Source organism: Dromaius novaehollandiae, chromosome 5 (assembly GCF_036370855.1).
Source record: "Dromaius novaehollandiae isolate bDroNov1 chromosome 5, bDroNov1.hap1, whole genome shotgun sequence".
NCBI classification, from domain to species: Eukaryota; Metazoa; Chordata; class Aves; order Casuariiformes; family Dromaiidae; genus Dromaius; species Dromaius novaehollandiae.
The window spans coordinates 29,081,419-29,100,338 of record NC_088102.1 but is presented as its reverse complement, the minus strand read 5'-3'; the positions used below and the strand labels follow the sequence as shown (position 1 = coordinate 29,100,338).

At 37.0% G+C, this 18,920-nt stretch overlaps 1 long non-coding RNA gene across 1 annotated transcript; it reads left to right on the top strand.

The window, feature by feature from the left end:
- The first annotated feature begins 4,613 nt into the window (after positions 1-4,613).
- LOC112995422 (uncharacterized) lies at positions 4,614-12,883 on the top strand. Its single transcript, XR_003262181.2, has 4 exons — positions 4,614-4,805; positions 5,426-5,468; positions 7,127-7,238; positions 11,918-12,883. It is a non-coding gene; the product is annotated as an uncharacterized LOC112995422 (long non-coding RNA).
- Positions 12,884-18,920: the final 6,037 nt, after the last annotated feature.

Sequence of the window (18,920 nt, the reverse complement as noted above, 5' to 3'; positions counted from 1 at the left end):
ACATGCCAGCTCCTGTAGACAAGATGGACGGTAGAAAGCCTGATCTGGGGATCTTGATCAGTTTAGGTGTGGGATAGGCAGGCACCAGACTGCCAAGTGCTTTCAGGACTCAAGTACTGTGGTGATTCCTAGCGCAGAAACTTAGTCTCCTTGGAGATTTCACTTGAGGAAGTTCTGAGAATTTTTGATTTGGGTGCCTAAAGTGGTTGTAAGATTCCTACATTCTCCTCTGGAATCTAACCCATGGAGTCAACTTTTAAAAAGATGCTTAGTACATAAAGGTGCAAATAAGTGCTATATTTTGATTTGTCAAAGGTGCATGGGCAATTCACTTTATTTTTGTAAGCTTTGTCTGGAACACAAAGCGGTTTTCACTAGAAGTAAGTTAAAATTAAGCAATTAGGCTCTTAAATATCTCTTGTAGATTTGTGTTTATATATCTGTCTACCTATGTACATGTTTAGACATTGAATACATTTGTGAAGTTGGCCCCAAGTATCCTTTGAAGATGGGGCCAAGGCTCCTATGGCACTTATGTGCCTTTGGAAATCTTTCTTGTGATTTTACTGGTGCTCTATCTGCTTGATGGTAATAGAGATGAAGAAAAGAACAGAGTAAGTGCCGTTCTTACTTTTCATTTGGTCTCAAGCTGTAATAGTTAAAATCCCATGTTATTTTTCTGGGGGAAAAAACATTGAGAGAGTTTGGAGCAACATAACAATGCATAGTTTACTTTGCTACGTTCTGGAGAGCAATGTTGCTATATAATGTCTTGGCTTAGTTTTGATTGCATGAGAGTTAAGCATGATCTCAGACATAACTCAGCAACCATTGTTTTCAGGTTTAAAAATACGTGAACACGCCTGAGTGACAGTAAAATTTGGGAGCTAGTGGTATTTGGCATGTGCAAATTACTGGTTAGTTCAGTGCCAGTTTCTGTTAAACTCCTCCAATGTACTTTTGTCTTGGCCTGAGTATTTCTGACTGTTCAAGCAGAAAGGTTCCCTTCAGCAGAGAATTGAGCCAACTGTTTAAAGGGTGTTTTTTTCCCTAATAAAATTTTTACAGCACTTTTATGTGAATTTAGTGTTTGTGAAAGGCACAGAACTGACAACTATGGAACAGACGCCCTAAGTTCACTCATTGAACATGCGCAGTGCAAACAGGGCTGGTAGTGGTGCTCCTGCCCTCCCATGTTAATATGTGTTCATCACAGCCTAAGTATGATTACCATGATGCATAAAAGATTGGTTTGGTCTCTTCAGTCATTTGGTTTTCATCTGAGACTGTCACAGGGTTGCTCTCTGATTTTGGTTGTGCAGAGGTTTTGAGATATGGTCACTTTTACATTACCTTCCTCTTCAAAAAGTACACAGTAACTTTTACAGATTAGCACTTTTTTACTGTAGTACTGAAATGATCCACATTCGTACTAATGATTTACAGTGAATGACACATCTTTCATTTCATAATCTGAGTCTTGAGATCAGTTGAAATGCAATGGTTAAAGCAATGGAGAGCATGTCTTTACATACTAGAATTAAAATAGAAATACTTATGTAGGCATTGCTAACACTAGTTTTTGTACACAGTGTAGGGGTAAATGTGTATTTAAAACACGTAAATCAGTATGCACTGCAGTAGCTGCATATGGTGTGTTCAAAGATCATAACTCAACCCAGCAAAGCCTGATCAGAGTTTATTAGACTGTGCATACCCCAAGGTTATGCACACACTTCAGGTACTTTGCTGTATTCAGCAAAGATCCCAGATTCTACAAGGGGCCTTATGAGTTGGGACCCTCATCACTGCAGTGTCAAGGCTTTGATGCCTTGGTTCAAACACAGAATTTGCAGTGTGAAAGTATGTGCCAAAAACTTTGTCACGCAACAGTGAGGGCCCCGAGTGGAGATTTGCAACTATCGTCATATCGAGTGACAGGACACCTGATTTAGCCAAAGATGCTGTGGTTGAAATTCCTTGTGGCACTAGCTGAGAAATCTGTCTCGCTGAAACCCTGTCCTGATTTTAGGATGTCGGACCACTCTACTCCTCTAAAATGAGATGACGACGCCTGCTGTTTATGTAAGTCTACTGACAGGAGTGCTTGCCAAGGACATGGGGAGACAAAGACCTTACTGCTGCTGGCTGCAAGGGACTCTGATTGAGCAGGCCTAGCAAATTGGGCTCTGCAGTGAATTATGGTGAAGTATCTCAAGCAGTCTTAAGCATGAAATTAATGTGTAGGTGGTTCAGCAAAGACAGGGCACCTTTAGGTATAAGAAGCAGTACAGCTTTGAGTGTCTAGGGCATTTTTTACAGATATCTTGACCCCTGAGAACCTATGCAAATTATGCTGAGTTCCTCAGACTGCTCCTAGGAAGCAAAGAGGGTAAATTTTGCCATTTTAGGCTTTGTTTAATCCTGTCCTTGAGCATTTTCAGAAGTTATGGTCTGTGAAACAGTTATAGTGAGGTAATTAATGTATTTACTGTACTTAAAACACAGGAGGAACGAAACACCTAGGAGTGGAAAATGAGCCTTCTGGTCTGACAGGGGCATTTGCAGGAGCTTGTAGGAATACTTTTCTTAGAGGGGGGGAAAAAAAAGATAATATGAAAAAACAAACTGTGTGGTTTGGGTCTCTCCAAGAGTGTTGTAATATCAAGAATTAACTGGTCCTCTTGGGGGAATTATCTCATAGTGATCTGAGATTAAATGCCTCATTTTGTATTTTCTTAGGGATTCATCTCAGATGGGTTTGTGTCTTCATAGCTAGCTGAATTCAGTACTGGTGACTCTGTTTAGAAGTAAATGCAACAGTTCAAAGGTAACTAAATTACTGTACAAGTGTTGTATTTTTGATGCTGCTATTGCAATGTATTCACAAAAATATGACACTATTTTCTTAATTTTTCTATATTTCATACTTCTTAAAGAACTACCAGAATCTTGTACTATTTTTTATGCATAGTTTTACATATATTGAGAATTGGGAAGCAGAAGAGTTTATCAGAATGCGCACAATGTGCTTCGTTCACCTGTCCACCAAAATCCCATCTATAACATATTCTTACTCTATGGTATTGAAAAGTCTATATTTTTCCAGGCTGCAGCTTGTCCCAGATAATCTTATTTCATTGCATTTCATTTCATGGTTCCCTCTGAATACTATGTACACAATATTCTTGGATATTTTCTCATTTAGAGAGACTTGACAGAGAAGTTAAGATATTTCAAGTAATGTTGTTCGTGATCCACAGCAGGATTATTGCAGATTGAGGCGTGACGGTATCTTGGATTCTTGATGGAACAGCGTACTTAGCATATGAACCTGCATACAGAAACAACACAGGGAGGCTAATTGCATTTGGTTTAACAACACTAATTTAATGAAACAGCCTTATTATCTGGCCCATAATTTACAGCCTGAGTTTAATGAGACCTTTTCTCTTTGTTTCTCTCTCTCTCTCTCTTTGTGTCTTCATCCTTATCCCCTATGTGATAAATATGGAGCAGCAGAAGACTGAGTCGCCATCATTGTTTCAATTTGAAAGATGAGTGTGTTTAGATAATGTACTACTTTGGAGCTGTGTGTAATATCATTAGTAGCTTTTTGAGGCTTTTGGGGCCCTTGTGGTATACATCATCCTTAGGACATTGCCGCTGAGATGATGGAGAACTCCCATAAATCTGGGCCACCTAAAAATAGGCCAGCTATTCAGTGGCTAAGCTGTCTTTGTGTTTTACTCCCCACAAGGGAAGCTGCTTATGCACATCAGGGCCAGCAAAAGTCCTGTGAACTACTTACCGGCCTCAAAATAGAGCTTACGTAGCGTGTAAGTGGTTCCAAAGACTTATTCTGGCCCTCTGCGCTGGAACGAATTTCGTGCAGCATGTGTAATGACTGTCTCCTAATGAGGAGTGGTGTCATCTGATATAAAATGACAAGGAAGCAAACCAAACACAGGAAGGCCTTTACTTGCTGCAACAGCTGCTCCCTTTGCTAATTGATACTGTGTATCTGTGGCATCATCCCAGTGACTATTTTAGTTTGTTTCCAGCTGTGAAGGTTTTTGTTTCACAGCTAGTGGTATCTGTGCAGCTGGCAGAGTGAGGTAAAAATAAACATAACTAATTCAGCAAAGCAATGAAAAAAATGTACAAAGTACTTTAAAAATAATATAATCCAAGGTTATTTGGGAGAGACATCTGAGTTTGTGTGGAGAAGGGCTGATTTTGTATGGAAAAGGGTTGATCACCTGCTCGTGACTGCAAGGAAGAATGTGAATTTGGGGCTTATGCTGAAATTTTCCAAAGACTAAGATTTTCCAAAGACTAAGCTTAGATGGCATTATTGAAAGTTCTTCTACAATGTCCTAGACAAATGTTTAAATATTTACTGTGGGGGAAGCATTTTGAAGAATGAAAATATATTTCTTCAGTTATGATTTTTCATAAACTCCTTGACTCTTTGCTGAGCAATAGTTAAGTAGCTATTGCTAGACAGAGGGCTTTCTCTTCTTTTTTAATTTGGTATTTCTTTTAGAAACAAGACTTTTACTACCAAACTTGTTTCTCTTGTTTCCCCACATATCTTCAGGTAATACCTATGCTAACCTTGCTTGAGCTTCTGAGAGCATTAAGGATGACTACAAAGATATTAAGTTGTGTGATCCCTGCTCAGACCCTAAACATGAGCTTCCCTAATCTGCAAGGGAAGGCAGAAAGAACTGGTTTTTGTGCTGCAGTTGATTTCATATACAACCTGTTTGAATCCAGCTTGTGTGCAGGAAATTTTAGAGGTAAAAATATCAAAGTGGATTTCCTACTAATCCTTCATAATATTTAGAGTTTGTGGATATTCTGATAACCTTGACATCAGCTTTGGAAAACTGTCATGAAAAGAGAAAATCTGAAGCAGAAAATAGCCCATTTCTTGTATACTGTGTTTATGTACTTCTAAGAATCTTACTTGTTGGTCAAAAATATGTGACCAGATATTACTTTAGGCCTCATTAAACATTTTTATGTATGTACTGTAGGCATTTGTTCTTGAATGATAGTGACAAGAAACACAAATACTTATACATGTATTCCAACAATGCCTGTCCTGCTTTAGGTCTTAATAAAATCTAGGGTTTTCCCTCTTTAAAATACAATTTGTTCTATTTTATTTCAGTAAATTTTTCCAGAGGCAATTTGTATTGCATTATTAAATCATTGTAGTTGGTTACAGTTTTATTTAAAAAAAAAAAAAAGAAAAAAAAAAGTAGGTCGCATGTTTGTTAGTGCCCCAAACACTCTGTACTTTCATTAATTTAAGAGATTAGTTTTAGGCTTTTGTAAGGAAAACTTTGACTTGTCGATGATCTGGTTTTGCTTCTGTGTTTCTGAATGTTTCTTCTTTCTGTTTTGCCTTCAGATTTTGGACACAACAGTGCATGAACTGCACACAAGTCACACGGGTAAGAAATCTAGAAGAATGGTGCATATATTCTAGCTTGGGAATTTTGACTTCTGCTTATTTTAAACGTGATAAATTTCTTTCTGCCCGAACTTAGGAAACTGGCATTTACAATTCAGTCACATTACCTAGAATGCAAATATATTCTACTTGTAGCCATAAGGCATGAACTAACAGAAAGTTAAAATAAATTAACCTTAATTACTTTTATCAAACTGGCCCTGCTCAAATCTTCTATTTAGAATGTCATTAAGTGTTTACTTAGTACATTCTGATCTATTCTATTTTGCAAGGAGAAATGGTACCTAGAAACATAGAAACAAACATTGCAGCAGAGGTGAGGCAAGTGCATAAAATAATATTTGGTTAATCTGCAATTATAGGTCAGTTCTTACTTTGTCTCTTTTTCCAGAATATCTGTTTCTTAAAGTTTACTGTAAGAATGGAGCCTCTACTGGTTTGCAACTATATCAATATTGTTACACGCCAGTAACAATAGCTGCAAATCTGGGTTGCCTGAATATCCTCAGCATGTTTGGTGAATTCTGTCATAAAATAAATCTTAAGAAGTTACTAAAAGTTGGTGAGTTTAACATTCTAACAGAGTGCCCATCTTGAAATAGTATTGAATAGGAGTAAAATTTGTCACATTTCACTCAAAACATTTTAGTTTTCTTGTTTAGAAAAAGCTCATTATAGGTACACGAGTAAATAACTAGAAGTTTTATATCCACTCTTGTCTCAGGTCCGAACATGTCAATTTTTACTGAAAAACTTTTAACTTTACAGAAAAATACTTTAATGAAGCTTGTTATGAAGGGATTTAAGTTAAATGAGCCTTACAATGTAAATGGGATTTTGTCCTGTGGTGAAAGTGTGTACAGTGGTTGAAGTTTGTGAAGACATTGAGTAAAATCCCTTAAATTGCTCTGCAATCTTAACTTTTTCAATGCATCCTTTGAAATGTGTTCTTTTCTTTTTTTTTTCAGTCTGGGTAGTGTTCTACCTGGTAATAAAGCTTCCCAAAATGTTTGCTTGCATAGCCAGAGGATAGGTGAAATGTCATATCCAGTGCTAAAGGAGGTTTTGGTCATTAGCTTCAATGAGACTAAGGTTTCATTCGGTGCGTCTGCATTTCACTTTAGTCTGGTGGAGTAGAGTTTAGGCCTTGCGTAAGGATGCAGGTCCCGTGAAAGTCACGCCCTGCAGGGCTGCTGTTATATAGCCCGCTAGAAACCCCGCTGTAAATAAGAACAGAAAAGCATAAAAGTGTAATTTATGTAACTCCTTAAATTCTAAAATCTGTTCTATAGTACTTTCCAGATCCTATATCTGATATGGCTGCATCTGGCATGTTTGTGTAGAATAACTCAGATGCCATCTGGCCAAAATCCTGAGGAGACTTATCCATGGTCTTTGCCTGCAAGCCTGAAATTGCTGTAGCAGAACGAGTGCTGCCAAAAGAGATGGCTCTCCACTGCTAAAACACTATCCTTAATGTATCCCCTCTCAAATCACTTAGGATGATTTCCATGGGTGTCCTACCTGATGGGACAGTGACCCAAAGAGAAAAATGATAGCCTGAGAGTTGGGGAGATGAAAAAGTTTCTGGGATAAACAAGAATCAATGTGCTCTTCTTTTCTTTTTTTTCCCCTCAGACCATCCCATTCCTTTTATCAAGCCACCTAGGTAGATTATTGAATCCACCTCCTGGAAGGGAGGCATAAACCTGCTGCCTGAGCTGTCTTAAGAGCTTGATCAAGCAGTGAGGTAAGTGCCTTTTACTACATGGAAACTACAAGGTCAGAAGCAGAAAAAGTACTGACGAGATGGTGATTATGAGCATTAATCATAATAATATCAAGTTCTTATATAGCACTTTTCATCAGGAGATTTTAAAGCGCTGTACAAAAGAGACGAGTCTCATTATCTCTATATTTTAGATCTAAAATGTGACCTACAGTTCCTTAAGGTTGTTCTCTGAGGGGAAAAAAAAGACTTCTGGAATCAACAATACATATTCTCAGTTAAATTTCTAATCATCACAATGAACATTTTTTAAATCTACTTGTTCTGTGGACTCTGTAATGGAATTTTAATTGCTTTACTTGCAGCTCGAGATATAATGAATGAATAAATGTAATTCTTATCAGTATGCTGACATCAGCTGATTAAACTGGTACATTGGCATTCTCAGGGCATATTCAGACAATTATGTTAGCATGTTCAATTATGTCAGCCTGCTGGTTATCGCCTCATTGTTTGGGAAATGGTAACTGATTAGATTGGTGTTGCAATGCACAGTAAAATGGATCAGCTTAAACCACCTTCAGCAACAGTTTAAGTGAATCCTTTTCCTTTGCATTTGCAGAGGACTGATGTACAGCTCTTTCAGAGCATCTTAGCTTAGGGTGTCCTAACTAATGACTTAGAGGCAGTCTTTTATTAAAACAGGCAAACGCTATTCCAAACAATTGTCTGACTGTTCTCTAAATGCTCCACAAATTATTTACGCTAAACAAAACAGCAATATTACTGTCTTCTGCTGTCAGGAAAATATTATGGTTTTCCATGGTAGAAGACGAACCCTGACATCTATCAGAAGAATTTTGTCCTATGACAAAAGATTTATGTCTGCAGAATAGCAGAGGGCAAAACTGGGTGCTTCTCCTTCTGCAGCGTCTCCAGTGCAGAGAGGTTCAGGCATTTGCTTGGGATTTTGTCCGGGGTTTTCCTCTCTGGGGTCAAGTTTGATCAGCAGGAGTTAGTCTTACTGAGGAGAGAGACTATTCAGAGTTGTGAGAAGTTTTAAATAGAGAGTAAACTCTGAGAAATAATAAATAAAAAATATACATTTGTCAATGTTCAGACAAATGGCATTAATGAAGGCAGTATTTGGGAAGGTTTAAAAGCCACTATATGAAAAATGCAGTTTTGAGGCCCTACCCTTTGGAAACTATTTTGAGAAATGTTGGTTTTTTTATAAGCAGGTCAGTTTTGAATGCTGATGTGGATACTGCTGTTAAAGAAGTTTCTTCAAGTGTAAAACTTGTCCCAACTTCACTTAAGCAAAGACTTGAGATGTAAAACAAGCACAGGGAAAAAAAAGTGCAACTCGCTGGAATATGCTATGTTTCAGTGGGTTATGCATCTCTCCACAAAGGGTGAGACCTTTTGGTCTAGGAATTGAAAACGTTTTTATCTAAAAGCAAAATATCGTGTATTCTCTATCTGGCTAAAAATAATACTAATACCAGACACTAGGCCTGAAGTACCATCTGCTCATTTTCATTTAGAATTTCTCTTTACATTCAGTCCTTTTTGTTTGCAATAATGAGGAATAAGGAAAAAATAAGACTGATCACTCAAAGCACTATTCATCAGACTTTTCAGCTCCATGGGTGCTGGTGACAGACTTTATCGATCTTTATAGACCAGCTGAACTTAATGCTGTTCATGAACTTCAAGTTTCCTGGCACTGATGAAATGAGACTGGGATTCTTTGGACTTTAGCTCCACTAGGTTTTACCAATCTGGAAGATGAAACACTTTCAAAACCCCATACCAAAAAGCCTCCAGACACTGGACCAAGAGCTGTTCCAGTTCCGTAAAGTTTAACTATTTAAAAAAGAAAATTCAAGCTAGCACTTCAAACATCAGTCATGCTGAACCAAATTTGAATGTGCTACAGAATTCATTACAAATTATTTAACATATTTGTTTTGCTTCTATTTCTGGTCATATACCCTTTGCAAACAATCTTTCAAATATACTCATTCTTCTAAATTATTTGCAGAACATCTAATAATTTCTGTTCTGCAAATTTTGTTCTGCAGTCAGATCTTTGATATTAAAAGTCCAACCTGTTCTGATAAAATTTACTGATTATTTATTTCAATTCCCTGATGAATAGTTGCAATTATAAAAATAAATAAATTTTCTTATTAATAGCCTTCTTATTTTTTTCATTTTAACGTGGATGTACTTTATAAGGAATTAATTTGCTTAAGTATCTGCAAGAATGCTAATATATAGCATCAAAGTAAATATCTTTTAAAGGTTTTAGCAAATCCTTCAGAGATTTTTCTCAGTATTCTTCTGTCCCTATAATAATAACTCTATACAAGAAGGAATTTGCTTAACATGTGTGATTTCATTTACAAGTAGAAAGAAAATGGAGACAAAGCACTCGCTGCAGCAGCTTTACATTCCTGGAGTGAGTAGGTACTACATTTATATCAAAAGACTCAGAGCAAAAATAATGGGTTGGCTTACTCATGCGATGTGCTGAGTACTGTCAGCTTTTAGTAGTCCGTGAACTGAGTACATCAGCATTTCCTAGAATCTGTCCCCACATGAATGCCACTGATCTGATTATAATTTTTGCCTTACAGTCATCCCCAATGTTTATGAATTTGCTGTTTATCAAAAGAAACAACTAAAGAATATTAACCTCTGTATAGGTAAAAGGTGAACAGGAGTAGATGGACATAGGGAAGACATACTGCTGTGCATTGAGTCAGAAGAAAAACATCCAACAGCAATCCCTTCTAGTAGGAATCTTGAGGTTTTGACTTAGCGATGCAGTCAAGAGGCCCATGGATATTTTTCCAGGCCATCGTATAGCCCATGTGTCTGATAACAAACAGCTATGTCCTTGAGAGGGGATTACATTGCATATTACAAAACGAAAACTACAGAAGATGTAATGAGAATGAAAGGAGTGAATGCAAAAAACAAGAATGAAAATAAGTGAAGCAAATGGAGCACTAGTGCTTTAGTTTCTTTGGTCCTGGTTGGTAAAATGGAGGAGGATTCCATTACTAATGGGGAATGGGATGTCCCACAGGTGGGCAAATCAAAATTTACTTAATTGCAATTGCACTTTTGAGACCTGTTTTTGTTGAAAAACAAGCCCTGAACATCCACTGTAGTGGAGACTTTGGTTTTCAGAGGAAGAACTGAAAAAAACACCGACACAAACTCCATTAGGAGCACATCAGCCACAGGTTTCATGCTGTTATTTTCCCTTAAGAGCCAGGTCCTCAAGAGAGGACCGAATCATAGCATTTTACAAAATATGATAAACGAATAATGTCGGAAAGCTATTCCTGCTCTGATATAACTAGCCATAACACTAAGTGCACCTTCCAGCCTTAACAGTGGCCGAGGAAAAGCATTAATGCTGAGGACAGGGACTTACCCTCACTGGAGACTTGTACTTTTCTACTTTTGTCTTGTACTTTTTCTACTGTTGCTAAAGCCTGGCCTCTTTGAACATCCTTTGAAGGAGGACAGATTGGATATCTCTTCTTATATCATCTGTAGCTCTTTTTTTTCACCTCCTGAAGAGCAAAATCCCTCTCAAGGAGGCAACCCCTCTGCTGTTCCTTCTGTTCTTCCAGTTGTCTCTTGGAAAAATAAGCTTTGGGGACAGTCACTCTTTCTTCTTGTTTGTTTGCACAGAGTGCTGGTCATACAGAGCCTCTATCACAGTTTGGTACTGTTATAACCGAGATTACATATTAGAACTGCGAAGACTTTTATGCTGCAATGGGACTATTGCTGTTATTTTGGTAATCAAATTTGAGGGAGGTAACATAGACTTATAGTCTGTATTGTTTATGCTTTCAGCTGTCAGGCTGAAGCCTAGAGCTTGAATTTGGGCTTTTGGTTCTATTTGGTTCTATTACTATTCCAGTGTTTTACAGTGTTTTATAATGCATTATCAGTTACTGTTGATAAGTGAATAAATAAGAAAATGTTATCTCCACCTTGGGAATTCTCCATGACGTTTATTTAACCACAACAAGTATTGTCTTTATCTTTCAATTTTGTGATAGTGCCATTTCAGTATGGCACTATCTTTCACTCAAACTGTGAGAATTAACTGCTTAGAGTATTTAACAACTCATTCTCCAAGCTGGTGATCATAGTCAGGGTGCTCTGGTTTCTAAATTAATTTAGTGTGTCTTCCATTTTAATTTCTGATCTGAATGAGGTTTGCAGGATAAGCACATCACTGTCCCAGTATAGCACATTATGTTCTTCTTATCTGTCACATTGTTAATTTTTATGAATGTATAGCACTGATGAAAAACTATTTAGCAAATAAGATTTAATTTGTGAAAAAACAGACTTGTTCTTGAGGGAATCTTCTTTTCTGTCTGATCACTGGATAAAATGTATTAAAGAAGATTACTTTCCTCTATTGTAGTGCAATGCTTTGGCAAGATATTGAAATCCTTCCATCTAAATATGAAGGTATAGTCAGCACTGTATAAGTGAGGAAAAATGAACATGTGGTTAATGCAGTAGGTCTTAAGGCCAATATAGGTAATTCACCTTCTAGACTCATATTTTGTTTACTCAACATACTTAATTACATTCTTAAAACATAGGTCAAATTGGCTTTAGATATAAAATATGCTTCTTGTCTGTTTTGTTAGGTGTGGAGCCAAAGAAGTAAACAAGATAGTGAAGAGGTGAGCTTCTCTCCAGACCTCTGCTGACTAGGCCTTTCTCTCCTTGCCTTTCCACTTTCAAAAATGATGTAAATACTGGACAGCCACTACATGCTCAAAAAAACAGAGAACCTTTATAATGAGTAGCAGTTGATACTGCTCCTCTTAAGACTGAAATTGTGTGAATAGGTAGGCTGAGAAAATGATAACTTCCACAAGGACAGAAACCTTCCTGGGACATATCTAGAGCTGAATGCTGAAGGTGACCTGGAGAGACATCTGACATAAAGCACCTCAGCTTCTGCTGAGGATGAAAACATGCAGAGGGACAGAAGGCCCTGCAGAAGCTCTCAGTTATGGTTGGACATCCTTGCTAATGGCTGGAAACTTGAAAGGAGAGAAGATGGGACCAGGACCAGTTGACTAGTTGCTACCCTTCATATCCTCTTGTGGAGCCCCATCTGAAAGCCCTCCTGCCTTTGTCAAGCTGTGGGTGCCCAGAGCTCAGCAGTTCATGCTCCATAAGATAAACTGGATGACGGTGAAAACAAGGACTGGGCTCAATTCTCTTTCTCTCTGCTCCTTGTGGAGGGAAATAGAAGACCTGTAAAAGTGTGAGGAACTAATGTTGCCTTCTCCCACCTCACATTTGTTCACTGGCTGCCTCAGGAAAAGAGGCTGCTACTACCGGAAGCGCAAATGCAGTGGGAGAATTGTGCAGTCAAACCTTGTGGTAATGCAAGACCCTCACTGAAACCACAGAGAGCAGTCCACTTGCATCTAAGGTCAGACTTGGCTCGTTAGTAATAATATTGAAAAAAAAAATTTAGTTGAATATCTTCAAAGCTAAAAACTAAAGCTAGACTCTTTCAGACTGGAGGGTTTGAAATCTCCCACACATCCCTGCAGGAATTCACCATTCTTATCTTGGTGACATAAGGGCTGAAGAGGTTACGGGTAAGTATCTAAACAACTGTAAATAATATAGCAACAGGTTGTGAGTAAAAGAGAAACAAACTTTTAAAATTGTTAGTGCATGTGCTGAAATTTCCTGAGTTAAGTTTGAGTTTCTATCTAACAAAGGCTTTTAAATGACTGAAATAGTTGCGTAAAGATTAGAAAAAACTTTTAAGAGAAACTCAGTGAGAGTCACATGCAGCATTCAAAATGGCCTAATTTTCCCTTTCTTTGTCAAGTAAGCGAAGTAAGAATTATTGCTACTTTTTCTTCCAAGAATATTTTGGAAAATTAATTTGAATTGAAGGAAAAATTCAATTTTAAGACAAAACTTCAGAGAAATAAATATATTTCTTGACAATGTATTGGTGCATGTTAAAGATGCTTCTGATTTTTTTTCTCTTGTTTCTGTGCTTTCTACCTTTTCCCCATCTCTTTTAGCAGGCAATAGACTGCTAAAATATCTGATTGCTTTGCTACTTTGGGGAAAATCAGGAAGACTGCTTTTCTGTGTGCTGAAGAAATGCAATGCAAGTTTTCACACCACTAAAACTCCTTCCGCAGTCAATCCATTTTTTGAGAGCATGCCTGAGCACGCCAGTTAATTCACTCCAATTGGTACAACTAGCATTTTGCCTTTGTACATCTTCTCTCAAACTGAAATCAGCTGCTCTGTAATCATTTGTTTCAAAGTGAAATGGATGTAGCATTATTTTTTTTATTTTTTATTACTATTTATTTATTTATTTATCTCTGTGTGCAACCATTCCAAATCCCAGCAAAATGCATGCCAGTGCCACAGAGGTATTTTGGCTGTTCTTTAAGGGAGGAAGGAAGATATTAGGTTTTAGAAAATATGTTGTTATAACCATTACTTAAAAAAAAGGACATTTTCTTCTTTTGACATTTTCCACTAATGCATTCACAGCTAACATGAAGCAACAGAAGCCTACTTTGCTGCACAGATGACCACATGAAAATAAAATATGTACAAAGAATATATTAAAAAAAATTAGTCCTATCAAATTACAGAAAGAGGAGGAGTGAAGAGTAGTGAGAAAATTATTAGGGAAAAACAAAAAGAGAACAAACAGTTTTCCATAGTCCAGTCACACCAGAAAACACTGTAACTTGAAGGGAGAAAGAGGGACCAAGCAGCCTGACCAAGCAGTGGACTACTGCTGAAATTCTGTTTTTTGTGGCTTAGACCTTTGAATGTATGTAGCTGCTTAAAAGGAAAGTGCAGCGGGAGAGAGCCAAAATCTTCCTTTGAGAGAAGTTCCATTTTGGTAACTGAAGGAAGTGAGCAGGAACTAATGAAAGCAAAAAACATAAACTGGAGTAAGTTCAGGGCTTACTCTGTATGTTGCTTTGTTTTCAATACAGAGGAGCCAAGTTCTCACAGGTTTCCATTTTTGCTATTCTTAGGAACGATGATGCCATTCTTAATTTTTTTTTTTTCAATGACTGAGAGGAATGCATCTAAATACTTTTGTTAGTGTCCAGTCCTAGTAGAAATAAAATATAACACAAAGGTTTTAAATAGTATTTGACTGATACATGTTTTAAGTGGAAATTTGCTTTCCTAAGGTTTATTATACTGATCTCTTTAATGCAGTGTTTTAACTAAATTTATTTTTCTTTTTATCCTCCACAGAATGATTTGCTACAATTATTCTCACAGTCTCAGTGGAATGCAAAAGCAAATACAAAAACTCATCAGAGTGTGCTAGGAGTAGAGCTAGCTGAAAATGGGGAATTTTCATTCCATGAGAAATTCCAATGATCTGAAATTTGTTTTAGTTTGTGACAAACTGCCAACACTAGTACTCCAGTATGGGTATGTTTGTTGCTTTTGGATTAAACATTGATCTGTAGTTCCCTGAGGTTTTGAAATGCTCATGCCCATTCTATTGGATGGGCTAGTCATGGTAGTGTATTTCCCCGGGATGCACTATGCACGTGGTACTCCTGGGATGTGGCTTGGTGGTTCAGTCAGGTTGACACTGTAGGGCGCCCGGTGAAATGTAACCCATCATCTGGGAGTCCGGTCCATGTAGAAATATGGGAGCTAGAAGTACCTGGGCCATACTTCCTACAAAGCCCAACAGTAACTTCAGTAGACACAGAGATGTATGTTTGATGTGAAACACACTGTTTACTTGCAAAAAAAAGCTATATATTTTGATTAGAACCAGCTTGATCCTCAAAGAAATACTTTTCTAGTAGAAAACTGAAAATGACAACAAAATTGAAGTGATTATGCTAATTCCAGTTCAGCAGAAAAAATATTTTTCCAAAAGAATGATATTTATTGGTAAGTGTCTGTCTAACTCTTGTTTGATTCTCTTCCTAACATGATACATGTCTAAACTTCCCAAAAGAATGGGACTTTTCACTCCCTGAATTTTGTTTGTCCTATAAATACTCCATGGGCCTGAGAGCTGAGGAGTAATGGAGTTACTCAATTTGAGGAAAACAAACAACAAATGCAGGAATAGATTTGAAGACCTGAATCTTACAGTATGTTTATGCACAATGCGGTGCCTTGCAAAAACCACAGTGGACATGGTATAAATCTCTTCCTTTCAAGTTTAGTCCAAAGGCCACATGAGTCTGTACTGGATTTTGGCTCAAGCAAAAATGATATTGTAACTTTAAGGGTAGGTCATTTGAGATATATATATCTCCAAATGCGCTGAACACATGCATATAGGAGACGGAAAGAGAGAAACAGCAAACAAGCATGTGAATAGTTTATCTAATATCAGGCAGAGTTCAAAGTTATAATTGTTTGACTTGGGAAATGTGATCTTGCTCTTTAAGTTCATCCTTAAATTTTAAAGCATAATTTGTTTTGATTGAATTTCTAATGTTAATTAGTAAGGCTTGCACAATTAAAGGCATCAAGAACATATAATTATGTTCCTTATAATTACACCGTAATTGTTTTAGTATGTTAAATGATCTAATAGATTTTTCCTGTTTCAACAGCAGCATTACAACCATCTCTGTTTTATGAAATAACTGGAAAATATTCAGTAGGTACTTTCAACCATTTCAAGTAAAGTTTTGATGGGTATTCATCTACTAATGAAATATTCATGCATTATATTTTTCTCTATTACAAGTGACTTTCACTGAAGCGCCTAATGCTTGGTTTGCTTAGACAGATATAACATTCAATCAAACTAATGGAAACTGTGGAGTACTGTTATACTGGATATTATTAAATCAAATGCTCTTGATAAATATTGAGTCTGTGATGTTAAATAGCATTCTAGCATGATGCATGGATAGTAAAACAATACTCTGGCCACTTGTTAATAATGCTAATATTTCAACTGTCATCATTTGACAACTAAAATGATCTCCCATGTGCACAAATGCCTTAGTCTTTAAAAATACTCTGTGCGCTGTTTAAAATTTTCAATAATGTGCATGCATTCCTCCTTATGTGGAACAGTCGCCTAAGATTTTATTACTAGCAAAGTATGTATTCTTTGTCTGTTTACAATTTAATATTTCCTTCAAGTAGCATAACTTGGACCCATGTCAATACAGAGAGATCAATTTTGATAATTTCATAGGCAGCTAGCTAATGATGCTCTTGCAAAGGAATTGCTTAAAGGCCTACAGAGAACTGTCTGAGCACATTGATGCTGTCTCTCCTACTTGTTTTCTGGATGCTAAATTTCATTAAATGACAACAAAATAGATCACTGTTTTCCTGCAATACTTTTTGACATAAATTCTTTTGATTTTTTTTGCAAGAAAAATAGGGTGCAAATGTGAAGTGGTTCACAAAACAGTGAATAAAATATGCTCCGTGACAGGTTTTTTAATGAATAAAATTAAAGTTCAGAGCTCAATTTATGTTTAGTTCTACCACATCTACATATATGAAAGTTGTATGTTTGACTCCATGGACTAATCATGTCCCTAGTCAACATGAGCTTGGAGTTCATTTATTTTCAGATGATGTAGTATTAGCCTTTTCTAGGGATCAGAAGGGACTCAGTTAAGTCAGAGTAAGAGCTAGCTCAGCAAGGAAAGTGTCAAAGGCATATTGAGAAAAAAGATACAGAGAAAATCCGTAAGGACTTTATTTTTTTCAAGTGAGTATGGATTGCGTTTCTAAGATTTTTTTGTAGAACATGTTGGGAAAAAAAAAAGACTGCCCTGCTTAAATTTAGATGGTGATATTTCCCCTCAGTTTATGTTGAGTAATTCTGTTGTCAACGACTAGTACTACTGGAGCACATGGAATGACTCTGGGAAGAGGGTGCCTTTCACTGTAAAAAAGGCAAGGGCTTCAGCAGCTTTCCTAACCCTGCTCTCGAAGACTGCAGTAACTGCTTCTGACATAAAAGGACAAGACCCTGCACTGTTTGATATCTGCTAAAAAGAGTGACTGGACATTTAAAAATACCTTAATATAGACATAGTATCTATAATATAGAGGCCTGAGTCATCTAGACAGTAGACACCTTAAGTCACACTAGCTGTAAATATGAACAATTGACAGGCCCTGGAGAAAAGATTATTCTTTCCAGTGCACAGTTGTGGCCATATCCCTGCCCTCAAAAAAGAGTTTATGCTGTGTGGATGTTGTGCATACACAGCGCAAGGTATTCAGGGATCAGACAGCTCCTGCTCAAAATTAAAAATAACATCCGGACTTCTTCTGAAGTCTATCCGAATCAGTTCGGAAAACTGCCTAAAGTCTAAGCTGAGCTATTAAGAGTCATTGGCAGGTAGTAGCCTCCTTTGCTTCCCTGCAGGCTGGTGAAACAGCTGTCAACATGTGTCAATGCCAGGACTGAAACTTATTCCTTCTTGTGCGCCCAATTCTTTCTCTTTTAGATTGAGTTGTTCCATTTAAAATACTATTATACAGTATCCAGAGATCAGTGGAATGTCTCTTTTGAGATTGTTTTGTTTTTTTACAAGCAATTTTAGAAGTGTAAAGCACGATGCTAAGAAAATTAGGAAATGTATAAAATTACTGAGCAGTGACTCTATGGGGAAAATGTTTACTCTGCAGGCTTTTCTCTTCAAAGCACAACTGTTTGAAAGTATTGCGTTAAATGCTAATGTGTGTGTATTTAAAGAAGGTGCAGTATGTGTGAGAAAAAGCATATGAAGTGTGTAAGGTGGGGTTGCTGTGGCTAAGCACTCTTTCTTACAAAATGCTACAGTAATGCCATGAAATCCTACGTAAGTGGCCAGAACACAAGTAAGAGCTGCCTGTGGGTAGTCCCAACCTATTCACAACCCCTTTCGAACAATTTTCCTACTTTTTTTAAATACTGTTTTTGGCAAACATTTGATACTTGAAATACAAAATGCATGAGTCACCTACTGGGATAGGCACAGTGTGTGGTTTATTGAATTTAGCTAAATTGTGAGTCATCTATCAATAGTCCTCATAGTGAACATACTTGTAATAATTTCACACATTACAAACAAGAGTAGGTATGATTTTTCAAGATTTTTTGAAGTATTTTTCACTTGGAGTTTTTACTCTTTGTTGTGCTTCATTTTGTGTTGTAAGAAATTATTAACTTGTTTCTAGTGATGGAGACTAAAAAGAAAAAGTAGTTATTGCATGACTGTTTAAATAACAAAGATCCCAAATGCAAAAACTGACATATGAGCTGCTGTTTTACAAAGCAAAGTCCTCAACATGAGGTTGAATGAATATAAATTCTTCTTGTACCTTCTTATAAATTCTGCTCTATTGAGATTTATTCTTCTACCTGCAAACCAATTTCTGTTGAGACAAGTAGTTTTAAAGTTCACAGGCAGCAGTTCTGAAGGAGAGAGCTGCAAAGTACCACAGATTCTCACTGCCAGAAACATGCGGCAACTTGTTTTGTTTTGTTTTGTTTTTTTGCAGATTTTTTTGGGGGGGGTGAGGGGAAAATTAGTGCGTATAGGATAAAGAAGTGAAAAGTAGATATGTGTGTAAGTGTTGTAACTGCGGTATGCTGAATACATTTTTTTGCTATAGAAAACTGTCACTCTC